Raw genomic sequence first — 18,130 nt, 5'->3', positions numbered from 1 at the left:
TTGTCCCCTGCACACCAAAATCTAGATCATTAATATATATCAGGAAAAGCAAGAAAGCCAATTCTGACCCCTGGGGATCTCTACTACAAACCTTCTTTTAGACTGACGATGACTATTGCTTATTACTCTCTCTTTCCTAATCCTCAGGCAATTTTATATCTTCAGCATGGTGGCTCAATGATTAGCACTGATGCCTCACACTGCCATGAACTGGGTTCAATTCCAGCTTTGGGCAACAATCTGCATGGGTTTCCTCTGAGTGCTCTGGTTTCCTCTCACAGACTAATGTACCTGACTAATGCAGGTTAGGTAGATTGACCATGCTAAATTGCCCATAGTATCCAGAGATGTGCAGTCTCGATGGATTAGCCATTGGAAATGCAGGGTTACAAGGATAGGGTATGGGTATGGGTCTAGGTGGGAGGCTCTTTGGAGGGTTGATGTGGACTCAATGGGCTAAGTGGCCTGCTTCCACACTGAGAGGGTGCTATGATGCTAATATGCCTTTTTATTCTATGATCTATACTTTCCTCTCAAGTCTATTGTGTGATATCATATTGAATGCCTTTTGGAAGTCCATGGACACCATATCAATCTCATTATCATAAACACTTTTTGTTACCTCTTCAAAGAATTCCAGCTAGTTCGACATGATTTTCATTAGTGAATCCATGCTAACTCTTCTGAATCAATCCATAATTATTTTTCTGATTATTCTGTCCTGAATAATTTTTCTTAGAAGTTACGCTACCACCAAATTTAAACTGACCAGTTGTAATTGCTGGGTCGATTGTTTACAACATTATTTGAACAAAGATTTAATGTTTGCAATTCTCTAATTCTCCAACACCATCCCCAAATACAGGGACTGTTGAAAGATTGGAAGATAATTGCCTCTGCAATTTCCAGTCTCACTTTTTTCACCATCCTTGAGTGGATTTCATCTGGTCCTAGTGCCTTCTCAACATTAAGTACTGACAGTTTATCTAGGACCACCACCTTATCAGTTTTCAAACCTTCTAGTGAATCAACTTCCTCTTCTGTCACCATGGCATGGGTAACATCTGCTTCATGCATTAAGACAAATGCAAAGTATTCATTTAACAGCTCAACCGTGTCTCTTACCTCACATTGTAAGACTCCTTTTTGGTTCCTAATTTGTCATCCTCCTCCAATTTTTACCATCCTTTTACAATTGACATGCCTAAAGAAGTTGGTGGGATTTCCTTTTGTGTTAGTTGCCTGTCTTTTTTTTTAAAAAATCCATCTTTACTCCTTCCTTTTGCTTTAACATGTCCCTTCTGTATTCAGCTTCATTCTCAACTGTATTTAGTACCAAAGACCTGTCATCACTACACGTTTTCTTCTTTAATTTCATTTCTATCTCCTTTATCATCCTGAGAGCTTTGGATTGCTTTCTCTTACCTTGCTCTTTTGGGGGGGATATATCTTGACTGTGCTGAAACCATCTTCTCTTTGACGGTGACCCATTATTCAAGTGTTTTCCCTGCGTTGATGGAGTCATAGAGTCACAGAGATGTAGAACACAGAACCAGACCCTTTGGTCCAACGTGACCATGCCAACCAGTTATCCTAACCTAATCTAGTTCTATTTGCCAGCACTTGGCCCATATCCCTCTGAACCCTTCCTCTTGCTATAGCCATCCAGATACCTTTCAAATATTGTCAATGTACCAGCCTCCATGACTTTCTCTGGCAGCTCATTCCATACACGCACGATCCATTAAAAAAGTTACCCCTTTGCGCCCTTTTTTAATTTTTCCCATCTCACCTTAAACCAATGCCCTCTAGTTCTGGACTTGCCCAACCCAGGGAAAAGATCTTATTTATTTACCCTACCTATACCCCTCATGGTTTTATAAACCTTTATAAGATCACCCCTCAGTCTCCAATGCTCCAAGAAAACAGCCCCGGCCTATTCAGCCTCTCCCAATAGCTCAAATCTCCAAACCCTGGCAACATTCTTGTAAATCTTTTCTGAACCCTTTCAAGTTTCACAATAGCCTTCCAATAGGAGGGAGTCCAGAATTGCGCAGGATATTCCAGAATTGGCCTACCCAATGTCCTGTACAGTTGCAACGTGACCTCCCAACTCCTATACTCAATGCTCTGACCAATAAAGGAAAGCATACCAAGCACCTTCCTCACTATCCTATCTACCTGTGACTTCACTGTCAAGGAACTATGAACCTGCACTCCAAGGTGTCTTTCTTCAGCAACACTCCCATGACCTTACCATTAAGGATATAAGTCCTGCTCTGATTTGCCTTTCCAAAATGCAACACGTCACATTTATCTAAATTAATCTGCCTTTCCTCCACCCATTGGCCCATCGAACAAAAAAAACTTCCCTAATTCTGTGACAGAAGGCTCCATTGGATTCTGAAATACTCATTGCATTATTTTCTCCCCTTGTCATTTCAATATTCATTCATTCTCCAGTGTATTCACAGGAATTCAGTACCACAGGCCACAGCAGGCAGACCTTCATGGTTGAGTCTAGATTATATGCAAATACCTAAGTAATTGAGGATGGAATCATAATCAACTTGATCCTGTTCACTCTCTGTTTCTATGTGAATGTACTCTCCAGCATGGGATAGTAGTCATGAGTGGGAGTTCTGTCTGAGCTTTCCATTCCCTTGGCTGAAAGCCACTGAAGTTGTGAGGTAATTCACCAATTGCCACTTTGACTGAGATCAATTAATCCAACACAGAGCTGAATTAAATCTGGATCTTCTAAGATTTTATGATTGAGCATTATGCCTTCATTAAAAACCTCCAGTGAACTTAGTTGGCTATCAAACAATCTGTCAAATATTAGTGGTAGAGAGTAATTGCCTTTCCAGTAACACATTGTAGCTAGTTTCTGAAAAATAACATGCTCTGATATCACATAATCTTGGAACAATTTCCTCAAAACAGAAAGCTGACAAAAATCCGATATATGTGAGTAATATTGAATATTTTCAGAAATGTTTGCATTTCTTACAAAACTTAAATGAAGTACATTTTCTAAATCAATGTATTGACTACAATTAAAACTACCTCCTCAACAAATATAACAAAGTGTGATTGCACTTTTCAGATGTGTCATTTGTGTTGAAATATCTTTTAACTTGTGGTTATGTTAAATGAGTCATTTTACTTTGCAAAGCTGTGTGTTTTTATCTTTGCATTTCTTACCTAGTATAGTGAACAGAACATGTTAAGTCACAAACATAATTTTATTAATATTCTCAGTTTCATTACACATGTACATTCTTCACAAATTTGGCTCAATCTGCATCATATCATATAAAGCAGCGTTTTCCATCTTTAGAAATTTTAATGTAATAGTACCTTATGAATTTGCAAATTTAGAAATTGTGGCAACTCTATGAAGATTTTTATATATATGATGAACAAATAAACTGTTAAGCTGTATATCTGAAGTAAAAGCAAAAAGTCTGCACCAAAACTGATTTCAGAGCTGATACATAGTGTCAAGCTCAAATATTAGCCAGTCCATTCTCTTTTCAGAAGCTGATGGAATGGTTACACATTAGAGCGAGTTTTTATTTCTATTCCAAGCCTCTCAGTAAGAAATAGTAACTTCTCTTCAAAGATGATCACGCAGTGATAAACTTAAACGTGTGGAACATCTGAGGTGTAAATCATAAATATTTTCAGTTTTATTTACTAACCACAGATTACCAATTGGAAACATTCATCAGATAGAAGCAGTCTTTTGAACCTGTTGGCCGGGGGATTGGGCCACAAGAATAAAGAACTCTTGTTACAATGTATAAGGCTAAGGTAAGAACACTATGTGCAATTTGGGCTTTGTTTTGTTAAAAAGAATATGCCCTGTACTTGCATTGGAGGTGGAATAGCAAATATTAACTTAATTGATGTGTTGATGAGAGGGTTTTTTCTATGGTAATAGGTTGGGTCAATTGTGCCTATTTTCCCTGAAGTTTAGAAGAATGAAGGGTGATCTCATTGATCCATGCAAGATTTTGAAGGGGTTTAACAGAGTCAATGGTGACAGGTTGTTTGACCTGACTGAGAAACCTAAAACACATGGTCACAGTCTCAGGCCAATGGACCAACCATTTTGGACTGGGGGTTGTGAACTGTGTTCTCTATCCCTAATGATTATGGTTGATTCATCGTTGAATATATTGAAGGCTGAGATAAGCACACGTTTGAACTCTCAGGAAATGAGGCTGTGAGTGGACAAGTGCATGCTCAATGGAATGCGATGGAGAAAAATGTGTGGTTATTCACTTAGGAAAGAGGAATGGAGATGCAGAGTATTTTTTGATTGTGAGATTGGAAAGTGTTGATGTCAAAAGTTGTCTTTGTTAATAATTCACTGAAAGCTAATAGTCAAGCAATTTGGAAGGAAAATTGATAGGTTATCTTTTATCACACGAGGATTTGAATATATGATCAAAGAAGTCTTGCTTTAATTGTATAGTCACTGACAAGACTGGAGTAATGTGTGCAGTTCTGATTCCCTTGGCTAAGGAAAGATATAGGGAGCAGCAGAGATTTACCAGATTGATTCCTGGGATGGTGGGACCCAATGAAGAGAGATTGAGGAGACTAGGCCTATATTCTCTGTAGGAGAAAGTGAGGACTGCAGATACTGAAGATCAGAGTTGAAAAGTTTGGCACTGGAAAAGCATAGCAGGTCAGGTAGCATCCAAGGAACAGGAGAATTGTGTTTTGGGCATAAGCCCTGATGAAGGGCTTGTGAAGATCGATTCTCCTGCTCCTCGGATGCTGTCTGACCTGGTGTGCTTTTCCAGTGCCACACATTTTGACTATATTCTCTGTAGTTCAGAAGAATGACAGATGATCCTATAGAAACACGCAAAATTCTTAAAAGGGTAGTCAGAGTAGATGCAGTAAGGATGTTACCCTGCCTGTTCGCTCTACAATCGGGAGACATAATCTCAGAGTAAAAGACAAGTCATTTAGGACTGAAAAGAGGAGGAGCTTCTTCCCACATAAGGTGATGAATCAGTGGAACTCTCTACCATAGTGAGCTGTGGAAGCTCATTTGTTCAATAAGATCAGCTGAAAGTTACTAACGACATAAACGGATATGAAAACAGTGAGGGAATATAACATTAATGTAGACGATCAACCATCAAGCTCGAAGGGCTGAATGGTCTAATCTTTCTCCTATGTTCTAAATGTAGGAGAGGATTTAAAATTGGATTTAAGCCAATCATCAGGCAGCATGATGGCTCAGTGGTTAGCAATGCTGCCTCACAGCACCAGGAACCCAGGTTCGATTCCAGTCTTGGGTGACTATCTGTGTGGAGTTTGCATATTCTCCCCGTGTCTGTGTGGGTTTCCTCTGGGTGCTCTAGTTTCTTCCCACAGTCTAAAGATGTGCAGGTCAGGTGAATTGGCCATGCTAAATTGCCCATAGTGTTAGGTGCAGTAGTCAGAGGGAAATGGGTCTGGGTGGGTTACTCTTTGGAAGGTCGGTGTGGACTGGTTGGGCCAAAGGACCTGTTTCCGCTCTGTACGGAATCTAATCTAAAAATAAAATCAGCTAATGCCAAAGCAAGTTTGATAGGCTACTCTGATCTATTCCTGCTCATATTTCTTCTTTTGAAATATTTTTTTTGATGGGATGTGGGCATTGTCGATGAGGCCAACATTTGTTGTCCATACTTTATATATATGTGTGTCACTGACTGATGAAACATAAAGGCTCTTGCCGTAAATGCACATGGCCTGTCTTGAAGGTGCTGAGAAATGGTTTGAAAGACACTGGATTAAAGCAAATTACTGTGGATACTGGAATCTGAAACCAAAAAAGAGAAAATGCTGGAAAATCTCAGCAAGTCTAGCAGCATTTGTAAGGAGAGAAAAGAGCTGATGTTTTGAGTCTAACTGACCCTTTGTCAAAGTTTGGCTAGAGCACCCAGAGGAAACCCACACAGACACGGGGAGAATATGCAAAGCTTTGACAAAGGGTCAGTTAGACTCGAAATCTCAGCTCTTTTCTCTCCTTACAAATGCTGCTAGACTTGCTGAGATTTTCCAGCATTTTCTCTTTTTTGGTTTGAAAGACAGTCTGATTCTGCAAGCGATCAGAGAATTTTCTTTAAACTGATCCTAATCTTATCAAGATAACCCTTATACTTGCAATTACATTTCAGGTGGTGTAATGAAAACAAAAGTTTCAAATCATTCAATGGTCTTTGAATGCAACAATGGAAAAAATGTAACTAGTTTCTTGTTGATGACTTAAGGTGAATTCATAAGTACCTGTTTTATTAACTTGCTGGTTTCCAATTAACAATGTTAAATGAGGTCAGAAATTTAGACAATTGACCTATGTTGAACATTTCAAATGTCCTCTCCAAGGAAGAACAGCTAGTCTTCCTGGTCCATTTATGTTAGCTGATGGAGAGACATTGATCTCATTGTTCAGAATTTGCCTCCTGCAGAAGCAGTGATAGAATGTTCAGATATTGATGATAAATGGAAAAGGTAAAAGGGTGAAACCTGTCTCATTGAGAATGGATGGGACCTACAGACTCGGAATATTTTTACTGTTCATGCAGGAAAATAAGTGCTGGATAAGCACCAGAGATTCAACTGTTTATTTACATTAAGAAAAATTCTTATTATTTTAACAGTCTTAATATTGATTAAATACGTAATGGAAACAGGCTCTTTGGCCCAACAAATCCACACCAACCCTCCGAAGAGCAACCCACCCAGACCTACTCCCCTACATTTACCCCTGACTAGTGTATCTAATGCTATGGACAATTTAGCATGACCAATTCACCTAACCTGCACATCCTTGGATTGTGGGAGGAAACGCATGCAGAAATGGGGAGAATGTGCAAACTCCACACAGACAGTTGCCTGATGTGGGAATTGAACCCGGGCCCCTGGTTCTGTGAGGTAGCAGTGCTAACCACTGAGCCACTGTTTGCCCCAGAAAGTTACTGAAGGAATGAAGCGCCAGGCAGCATCTGTAGTTAACTGGACGTGAACACGTGACCAGATGGATTTCAAGGAAATCGAAGTAGCTACTGAGCTAAAGCCAGTGCCGAAAATATGGTTAGTGATGTCATGATACCTTACAAGCTGCCCATTAGTTTAATATAACAAGAATGTAACATCCATTTTGAAATAAACATTTTGTGTTGGGTACAGAAAGGCTCTGTAACATCTTAATAATAACCATTCCAACAGCTATTCAGTTCACAAAGTGCACTTAATTCACTCTGGGTCTTGTAAGCACGTGTACACATACATATGCAGATATTGGAGTCTCGTCAGTTGTATGCTTGTCAGCCTCGCCCAGCACTGGACAATGTTCAGCTGCGTTTCAGCTCTGCACTTGGGGTATTTGACAAACTGACACTGTTTTAAATTGAGTGTCTGAATTCAGCTTGTCAAATACACTCAGTGCAGAAGCTGTGATCACTTGACTCATGGATGGAAAGTTATGTTATCTTGGGTTATCTTGAATTTATCTTGGGTTCCTTGGTATCTGAAATAACAGTAAAGAATAAATACTGGAACATGGATTTCAAATTATTATTGTGCTTAACTTTAGAAAAAAATTGGTACAAACTAAATACAAAAATGACCAAGCCATGAATTGCATAACATTCCAAATTTTCCAATCACTCTGATACATTGTTAAAGAATAGAAGTTATGGACTTCTTTTAATCATTTTGGTTTTATCATAGATGTAAAACCATATTTTAACAACCCAACTATGAGAGAGAAAATAGTGATATTTGTTGTGGCCTAGTACATCGCCTGTAAGCAATTTTTGGGCAGCAGTTGTGCTCAAGTGCAAAAATGAAGGCTGGATGATGGTATGTAATCAGTGAGGGTAGCAAAATAAATGCCACTGATTATCCTGGACACAGATATAGATCATAAATGAAGAAAAATAACTGGATGCATGTTAGGTACATGCAACACTATGTATTTGACAAAAATGGAGTCATCTTACAATAAGGTTTTTATAGAGTGAACACACTGTTACTTCCTGTGAGACTGCATGTTGTGTTAAGAGCTGTGGGCCATCACTTATATTGACGTTTGCATGTTACTTCCTGGGTATACGACACTTCTGTGGCTCATATTCGCCTGAAGAACTATAATGAAACTAAAATGTATTTAAAATAAAGCAGAGAACTGCAGCTGCTGGAGATCTGAAACCAAAACAGAAATTGCTGAAGACACTCAGCAGGTCTGGCAGCATGTTTATAGAGAAAACAGAGTTAATGTTTCGAGTTTCCAAGTGACAAGGGTCACTGGACTCACAGTGCTAATTCTGTTTTCTCTACACAGATGCTGCCAGACCTATTGAGTTTCTTCATCAATTTCAGTTTGTTTCTCAAAAAGTATTAGTTCCCCCTAGAGTGTAGTTCTGTGGTCAAGAACAGCTCTTTGGTACTCACCTAAAACCACCTTTATCCAGATTTCAGCCTTGGGTAAAGGCTATCAAAGTATTCCTTTGATTCTCATTATGTTTATAAATTTACATTCAGCAGGCAATCATGACCCCTGGTCAATACTTCCCACTCCTAACCCAGGGCTACTGGGATCAACAATATTAAACTAACTATTGCCTCAGTTGTATCTTTATGGATTGAATATAGACCTTACTTTTAGGATGCAGTACTATAGTGGGTGGTGTCTTTGCTGAATGGGCCATGAGGAGAGCACAAATGTTTTTCTCTGTCGAGCTGCAATCACTTCAGAAATATGAAAGTCACATTTCTCTTTTGTCTTCTGAAGAAACAAAGGCTAGAAGGGAATGAAGTATCCGTTCCTCTGTAGTTTTCAAATATATGTATTTTGTGTCATTCTATGAAGAAAAAATAGTGTATTTGTTCCTTTACTTAAGCTCATTAAAATATGACAAAGAATGTAAAAACAACTATGAAGTTCTGTAACCATTTTTACCCATGTTATTTATACCAACACGGAATTGCCAACTCTAGGCTAACTTCCTCTTTATTGTCGTCTTCTTCCCCTTGCCTCCTTTATGTAGGGGATTCAACCAAATTTCTCTAAGGGACAGAAAGCCTTTCTTAAAAATGACTTTAACCAGGTCTGTCCATTTCCACCTTGTTTAAGTTTCATAAAATCCTTCTTTATAAGTTGAGCCAAAGCACGTTGCACAATTATTAAAACATTATTTTGGAGCTAGTCTGGGGATTTCTGATGTAGACACTTGCGTAGAAAAGTAACATGTTCCATAAACCTGCACAGATACTCATCAAATTAATGAGGATTAAATTGATGAAAAATTATTTAAATTAACTTTGATTAAGGAAATTTTAAAATCAATTGTCTGAATATTAGAGTTTCCCAATAATTGCAAAGTATTATTTTTGATGATAACCATTAATTTCATACCTGCATAGCTATATGTAACAGTCAAACCTACCAGACGAATGGAGTCTGCTTCAGCTGTGGTGTTCAGTCTGTGGATAAATGAAGGCAGGCGGACTACCATCTGGTAATGAAGCAAATGTTTTTCAACTTCTTCAATATGCGTGGTTCTCTGAAATACAGAAGGTTGTCATATCGAACCCTTAAATCCCCAGCAGGAAACTCAAAATGAGGAAGATAACTCTGAGGTTTTGTTTGCAGGAAATATCTGTATGAGAAGTGACAAGATGACACAGTCTATTGTGAAACCAGAGGCCGAAGTGTTTTCTTTTCAACCTATACCAATATATAGGAGTTTCAAGCTGTAAGTCCAATCTATTTTATATCTTCACTGAGAACACCACCATCTGCAAGTTCCCCTTCAAGACTTGGAACTGTATTGTCATTCCTCTACCATTGCTTTGTCAAAATCCTGTAACTCTGTAGCTAACAGCATTGTGGGAGTACCTTTGCTACGTGTACTGCAATGATTCAAGTAGGAGGCTAATCCCCACCTTCTCAAGGGCAGTTAGAGATGGACAAAAATTACTGGCCTCACCAACAAGATTCATATCTCACATGGATGAAATAGTTCAAACTGGAATTACAATTATTTGAATTCTTTTGAAAAAATATTTGGATAGAAAATGTGCTGAGTGTTGTTAAAATTCAAGGAGGTAAACCCAAATACAATTGTGTGTTTAGGTATTGTTCAATCCAATTTCTCCCCCTCTTCCCTACATTTGCATATCCTTTGCTCAGCTGTCAGATCATAAGCAACAGAAGCAACAAGACTTCTGTCGAAGTCCTTTATATATTTTTCATACCATCTCTCAACTCTCAAATGTTGATAGTAAACCCAACAGTTAATTCACTACTTTATGTGATCAAGCACTCTTGCTCTCAATGAAGATATTTACCAGGAAATGCCAAAAATAATTCTCCCTCTCTGAAATTATTTATTCAGAGTGACTTGTAGTCACTATATTTTGCTTTCTCAAGTTCCTAATCTACAAATCGCTCTGTAACAGATAAGGCAGAGTGCTTAGAAACTGGGATAGTTCAATTGGACGTGAGAGATCTGGGCCATTCTTGATTCAGAATTTCCATGATCCAAGAAGGATCAGCTTACACTGACCTGGCATTTGCACAGCAAGGGATATGCGCTCCTTGTCTGAAGATCCGTTGTTAGGATGCCATAGGAGGAAACATTAAGGAAGGAGCTTGATGCTTGCTGTTTAGAGAGGCATTAATTCCTGTAATTACACTTGGCATCCCATTGGTTTTGGATGTAATAATCGGGGTTATTACAGGCTGAATACTCCAATCAATTAGAGGAGCCCCGTGGAAGTGTTCTGTTCTAAGGCAGCATTGTTAGTTGGCATCCTATCAATACATTTTGAAAGGGTGGACGCTAGGAAATTTTTTCCGTTAGGCAAGGAGACTAGGACCCGTGGACACAGACTTAAAATTAGAGGGGGTCAATTCAGAATAGAAATGCGGAGATATTTCTTCAGCCAGAGAGTGGTGGGCCTGTGGAATTCATTGCCGCAGAGTGCAGTGGAGGCCGGGACGCTAAATGTCTTCAAGGCAGAGATTGATAGATTCTTGATGTCTCGAGGAATTAAGGGCTAAGGGGAGAATGCGGGTAAGTGGAATTGAAATGCCTATCAGCCATGATTGAATGGCGGAGTGGACTCGATGGGCCGAATGGCTTTACTTCCACTCCTATGTCTGATGGTCTTATGGTCTTAAGTTCTTTGAACCTCAAAACATTGTCTGAACGGGTTTCCAGGATTATCTGCATTCTGTGTGAAGCTGCCTGCTGAGTTGCAGGTGTGAATGCTGGACTCCAGCATTCATCATGTTAACCATGCAGTTAGGAGCCATTTCCTCTGCCTACAAACTCAGGGCATGGTTAGGAACATGGGACTGGGATATCATAGCAATTACAGGGATGGACAGGGCTGGCAGCTTACTCTTCCAGGATACAAATGCTATTGGAAGGATAGAAAAGGAGGCAAGAAAGGAAGGGGAATGGCATTTTTGGTAAAGGATAGCCTTACAGCTGTACTTAGAGAAGATATTCCCAGAAATACATCCAGGGAAGTTATTTGGGTCGAACTGAGAAATGAGAAAGGGATGATCACCTTAATGGGATTGTATTATAGACCCCCCTAATAGTCAGTGGGAAATTGGGAAACAAATTTGTTAGGAGATCTCAATTATCTGTAAGAATAGTAGGGTTGTTATGGTAGAGGATTTTAACTTTCCAAACATAGACTGGGACTGCGATAGTGTTAAGGGTTTAGATGGTGAGGAATTTGGTAAGGGTGTACAAGAAAATTTTTGAATCAGTGTGTGGATGTACTGACTAGAGAAGGTGCAAAACTTGACCTACTCTTGGGAAATAAGGCAGGGCAGGAGACTGAGGTGTCAGTGGAGGAGCACTTTGGGGCCAGCGACCATAATTCTATTAGATTTAAAATAGTGATGAAAAAGAATAGACCAGATCTAAAAGTTGAAGTTCTAAATTGGAGGAAGGCTAACTTTGACAGTATTAGGGAAGAACGTTCAAAAGCTGATTGGGTGCAAATGTTTGCAGGTAAAGGGATGACTGGAAAATGGGAAGCCTTCAGAAATCTGATAACGAGAGTCCAGAGACAGTATATTCCTGTCAGGGTAAAAGGAAAGGCTGGTAGGTATAGGGAATGCTGGATGACTAAAGAAATTGAGGGTTTGGTTAAGAAAAAGAAGGAAGCATATGTGAGGTATAGACAGGAGAGATTGAGTGAATCCCTAGAGAGTATAAAGACAGCAGGAGTATACTTAAGAGGGAAATCAGGAGGGCAAAAAGGGGACATGAAATAGCTTTGGCAAATAGATTTGAGGAGAATCCATAGGGTTTTTACAAATACATTAAGGACAAAAGGGTAACTCGGACCTGATCGGATGTACCCTAGACCTCCATGGGAAGCTAGGGAAGTGATTGCTGGGCCTAGATTAGAGTGAAGGATCTTGAAGGAGAACCGTTGCTGGTGTTTTTGAATCTGTAGTCTGTACTGTTTGTCCTGTTTGGTTCGGAACTCTGCTGGTTTAAAGGTGATCCGGAGTCCGTGTGGAATGAGTTGGTTACGGAGGCAGGCACTGAGAAAGCAAATGTGGCTGTGATAGCGAGTTGTTTCAGGACATGGTTGAAGAGCTTCAGGGCAGAGGAGATGACCTGGGGGTTGCAGTGAGAGAGCGACTCACTGAGATTCTTGTAGAGAGAGGAGTAAAACTTCTTCAAGGCAGTGAGTCTCCCTCTCACTGCAACCCCCAGGTCATCTCCTCTGCCCTGAAGCTCTTCAACCATGTCCTGAAACAGACTCGCTATCACAGCCACATTTGCTTTCTCAGTGCCTGCCTCCATAACCAACTCATCCCACACAGACTCCGGACCACCTTTAAACCAGCAGAGTTCGGAATCGAACAGGACAAACAGTACAGACTACAGATTCAAAAATGCCAGCAATGGTTCTCCTTCAAGATCCTTCATTCTAATCTAGACTCTGGTTTCCAGCATCTGCAGTCCTTGTTTTTACCTAAGTGATTGCTGGGCCCCCTGCTGAGATATCTGCATCATTGATAGCCACGGTTGAGGTGCCAGAAGACTGGAGGTTGGCTAATGTGGCACCATTATTTAAGAAAGGTGATAAGGACAAGCCAGGGAACTATAAACCAGTGAGCCTGATATCGGTGGTGGGCAAGTTGTTGGAAGGAATCCTGAAGAACAGGGTTTACACCTACTTGGAAAGGTAAGGGCTGATTAGGTATAGTCAACATGGCTTTGTGCATCGGGAATCATGTCTCACAAACTTGATTGAGTTTTTTGAAGAAGTAGCAAAAGGCAGAGTGGTGGACATGATCTATATGGACTTGGTAAGGTGTTCGACAAGGTTCCCCATGGGAGACTCGTTAGCAAGGTAAGATCTCATGGAATACAGGGAAAACTAGCCATTTGGATACAGAACTGGCTCAAAGGTAGAAGACAGAGGATTGTAGTGGAGGGTTGTTTTTCAGACTGGAGGCCTGTGACCAGTGGAATTCCACAAGGATCGATGCTAGATCCACTACTTTTTGTCATTTACATAAATGATTTGGATATGAACATAGGAGGCATAGTTAATAAGTTTGCAGATGACATCAAAATTGGAGATGTAGTGGATAGTGAAGAAGGTACCTTAGATTACAACGGGATCTTGATCAGATGGGCCAATGGGCTGAGGAGTGACAGAGAGGTTAATTTAGGTAAGTGTGAGGTGCTACATTTTGAGAAAGCAAATCTTAGAAGGACTTATACATTTAATGGAAAGGTCCTTTGCTGAACAAAGAGACTTTGGAGTGCAGGTTCATAGCTCCATGAAAGTAGAGTTGCAGGTCAATAGGATAGTGAAGAAGGCGTTTGGTATGCTTTCCTTTATTGGTCAGAGTATTGAGTATAGGAGTTGGGAAGTCATGTTGTAGTTGTACAGGACGTTGGTTCAGCCACTTTTAGGAATATTCTATGCAATTCTAATCTCTTTCCTATCAGAAGAATGTTGTGAAACTTGAAAGGGTTCAGAAAAGATTTACAAGAATGTTGCCAGGTTGGAGGTTTTGAGCTATAAGGAGAGGCTGAATAGGCTGGGGCTGTTTTCCCTGGAACATTGAAGGTTGAGGGGTGAGCTCATAGAGGTTTATAAAACCATGAGGGGCATGGATAGGATAAATAGACAAAGTCTCTTTCCTGGGGTGGAGGAGTTTAGAATGATAGGGCAGAGGTTTATGGTGAGAGGGGAAAGATATATAAGACACCTAAGGGCCAACTTTTTCACACCGAGTGTGATGCATGCATGGAATGAAGTGGTGGAGACTGGTACAATGACAACATTTAAAAGGCATCAGGATGGATATATGAATAGGAAGGGTTTGGAGGGATATGGGCCAAGTGCTGGCAAATAGGACTAGATTAGGTTGGGATATCTGGTCGGCAAGGATGAGTTGAACAGAAGGGTCTGTTTTCGTGCTGTACAACTCTATGATTCTATAAATGATCTGAAGTCAGCAATTCCTTCCTGAATGCAGCAACATTTCTCTCTTCAAATGCTCACTTGTCATCTGTGAATTGCTCAGGGAAATCAATTCTCACACAAACATAACTTGGTGGAAAATCTCAGCTAGTCTGGCAGCATCTGTGGAGAGAATTCAGATTTAACATTTTGGGGCCAATGACCCTTCCCCTGAACAATGTGACCTGTTCAGGTCACTGAACCCAAAACGTTAACTCTGAATTCTCTCCACAGATGCTGCCAGGCATGCTGAGATTTTCCAGCAATTTCTGTTTTTGTTCCAGATTTCCAGAATCTGCAGTTCTTTTGGTTTTTTAAACTCTCACTCTCTGACCAATACCCTGTGAGTTGGTTTCTCTTTGTTGTTGATTATGTAGGTAAGATGCCAGGATGGACTTCATGAGGATTAGTTTCTCAGAGTGATTTCCTCCACCAAGGCATTCTCATTGATGCAAGTCATACAATAATTTGTTTTACTGAACAGAAAGTTATGTTTGTCTTGAAGACGTTGCAGGCTTTTCTAGGCACATTACAATATTTTGAAGAGGCTAAAATTGCACTTGATGAGTCATCTCCAGTTTTTACTTAAGTTCACCTTGCTAACTTCAAAACAACAACAATTTTCATTTATATATGATCTTCAACCTGGTAAACTGCCTAAAGTAATTCACAGGAGTGTAATCAAAAAACAAAACTGATATTGAAACAAAGACAAGGCATGAGGACAAGCGAGAAAAAAACTTAGTCAGAGTTGGAATTTAAGCAGAAAGATGGAGAGGTTTTGGAAGGAAATTACAGAGTTGCAGCTGAGATCAGCTCTAGTCCAACTGCCAATGGGGGAAATGAGAAAAGTCAGGGAAGAACAACTATTGCCAGATTTATATAGCACCTTTAAAGCGGTAACATATCCCAAAGTGCTTCTCAAAGATATTATGAAACAATGCCTGATATTATGCCACCTGAATGGATAAATAGCACATGATCATATTTTTATCAAATAGGTGAGTGTTTTGGAAAAAGAAGGGAAAAACAGCAGAGAAACAGAAAGGTTTGAAGAAAACAATCGAGAATCTACAGGCTTAACAAATCAAGGCATAACTATCAACGATGTGGTCATTAAAATTAAGATGTACAAGAGGCCAGAATTTGAGGAGTGGAAATATTTTGCATGGTTGTAGGCAGTGGAAGAGATTAAAAATCAGGAAACACAATCACAGAAGGATTTAAAACCTAAGGTGATAATTTTAAAATCAAAGCATTGCTTACCTTGATGCCAATGTAGGACAGCGAGTCCAGGGGCAGTTGATAAAGGTAGTGTTCATTTATAAGAGCATTTTTTCCAAATGCATACAGGCAGATTCAGTCACTGAAACTGAGTGACGCATTTGTGTAATAGAGGTCATTTTGTTCATTTGAAGCTATACAAAAGTTTAAATTAAGTTTTGCAATACCACCTTTATAACTGTTTTAGAATTCATCACAAAATGTCTTGTTTGTTTGTTAATCATTACTATTAAAAGTCTCATCAGAAGTACATTGGATATTATTTTACTTGGTAGAATGTTTTGCAGATATTATAAAAATGAGTGAATTATTGATTAACATTCATTACCTTTTTCATGGCTAAGCACTTAATCCAAGAGTCACTATCTTGAGCCCAAATTTGGTCAATCATTTCTGATGTTATTATTAATTTCTTTTTATTTAAGTCCTGGAGCATGGATTGGAATTCTATTTGGAGGAATTCATGTAGATTCAGTGGTAAAGCATGTATGGATTTGGGAGACAGCAGCATTTTTAAGGACTTTGGAGAGGAAAAGCAGGTTGGAAATAGGAGGGCAGTTTGCAAAGTCAAAGGTATTTTTGTTAGGTGAGGGTGATGATGGCTGTTTTGAGAGTTTTTGAAAAGAGAGAACCACTAACCATATTGGCTAACATGGAAGTTAGGAAGGGAAGTTGAGTGATCAGTGGTTTAGTATGCAATAGGAGGTGGCTGTCATGGATAAGATGAGCTAATGTTATTTAGGCACAATCATCGCGTTGTAATGGAACTATGTAGCTTGTTAATTGAATGTTAATGGTGTTTCATTTCATGCCAGTGGTGGGGTTTAGTGGGGGCGCATTTACAACCCAACAAAGAGAAATATCCCAAAATTATGATCATTAGATTAGGGGGTAGGGATTTGTATTGTTCATCTCTATAAATCACAGCTTATGGTGGCAAGAACAGGAAGGCAGATTACTACCTAAATGGAGTCAAGTTAGGTAAAGGGGCAATACAACGAGATCTACATGTTCTTGTATGTCAGTCAATGAAAGCAAGCAAGCAAATACAGCAGGCAGTGAAGAAAACTTGTAGCATGCTGGCCGTCATAACAAAAGAAATTGAGTAGAGAAGCAAAGAGGTCCTTCTGCAGCTGTACGGGGCCCTGGTGAGACCGCACCTGGAATATTATGCGCAATTTTGGTCTCTAAATTTGAGGAAAGACATTCTGGCTATTGAGGGAGTGCAGTGTAGGTTCACAAGATCAATTCCTGGAATGGTGGGACTATCTTACGTTGAAATATTGGAGTGACTGGGCTTGTATATGCTTGAGTTTAGAAGGCTGAGAGGGGATCTGATTGAGACGTATAAGATTATTAAACGATTGGACACTCTGGAGGCAGGAAGCATGTTTCCACTGATGGGTGTGTCCAGAACTAGAGGACACAGTTTAAAAATAAGGGTCGGCCACTTAGAACAGAGTTGAGGAGAAACTTCTTCACCCAGAGAGTGGTGGGTGTATGGAATGCTCTGCCCCAGAAGGCTGTGAGGCCAAGTTTCTGGATACTTTCATTTCAGGTGGTAAATGTAAAGTCACCACAGACCTACTAAACCCTAGGCCTGCTGGTTTAACTTGAGGGTCACCTGACCTCAGGCAAGGGCAGAGGTTGAGAAGGAAAGTCCTTCATGGTAACCTCAGTCAGTGCAATAATTGAACCTGTGCTGCTGTTCTGCTTTGAAAAACCAGCTTTCCAGCCACTTGAGCTAACCAACCTCTTTTCAAAAGTTAATGCCTGAGAACTGAAGTTGATCCCCCAGTTTGCTGTTGTGGAACTGTAGTAAATGCTATATTGTGCAAATACATTGAGATAGTAAACTGGTTGAAATATTGCAACCTTGACACCATCCCCTTACCCCCATTCTCATCCCACAAATAACCTATGAAATGCGAACTTGAGTATAAGACCCAATGCTCTCACACACTCACAGCGTGAGAGGAAGGCAGCCGTATGCCCTTGTGCAGCCTGAAGACCTTTGCATTATATTTAAGAATTGACAAAGGCAGGTGACACATAGATCTAGCATAAAACAACGCAGGCCATATCTGAAAAGATTAGGCAATATTTACACTTAAATATTTAATTTTTAAAATGTTTCCACCTTTTAATGCAAATCCACATTCTTCTTATCTTCTTTTCCATGGTAAACATCACTTAAAAATATATTTGAACTATATGAGTTAGTAATAGCTGACAAAAACAAGTTATTTCAACATTCTGCTTTGAGATTGCTAAGTCATAGTCAAAGGGAAGTAACCACATTAATTTA

At 39.7% G+C, this 18,130-nt stretch overlaps 1 long non-coding RNA gene across 1 annotated transcript; it reads right to left on the bottom strand.

The window, feature by feature from the left end:
• Positions 1-7,123: 7,123 nt before the first annotated feature.
• On the bottom strand, positions 7,124-9,532 carry LOC132820172 (uncharacterized). Its single transcript, XR_009645178.1, has 3 exons — positions 9,465-9,532; positions 8,678-8,879; positions 7,124-7,543 (listed from the first exon to the last, which is right to left on the bottom strand). It is a non-coding gene; the product is annotated as an uncharacterized LOC132820172 (long non-coding RNA).
• Between the last annotated feature and the right edge of the window lie 8,598 nt (positions 9,533-18,130).

The sequence above is a fragment of the Hemiscyllium ocellatum genome, chromosome 11, assembly GCF_020745735.1.
Source record: "Hemiscyllium ocellatum isolate sHemOce1 chromosome 11, sHemOce1.pat.X.cur, whole genome shotgun sequence".
Classification (NCBI taxonomy): domain Eukaryota; kingdom Metazoa; phylum Chordata; class Chondrichthyes; order Orectolobiformes; family Hemiscylliidae; genus Hemiscyllium; species Hemiscyllium ocellatum.
Note: the sequence above shows the minus strand (reverse complement) of the source record. Positions and strands in the feature narration are given on the sequence as shown.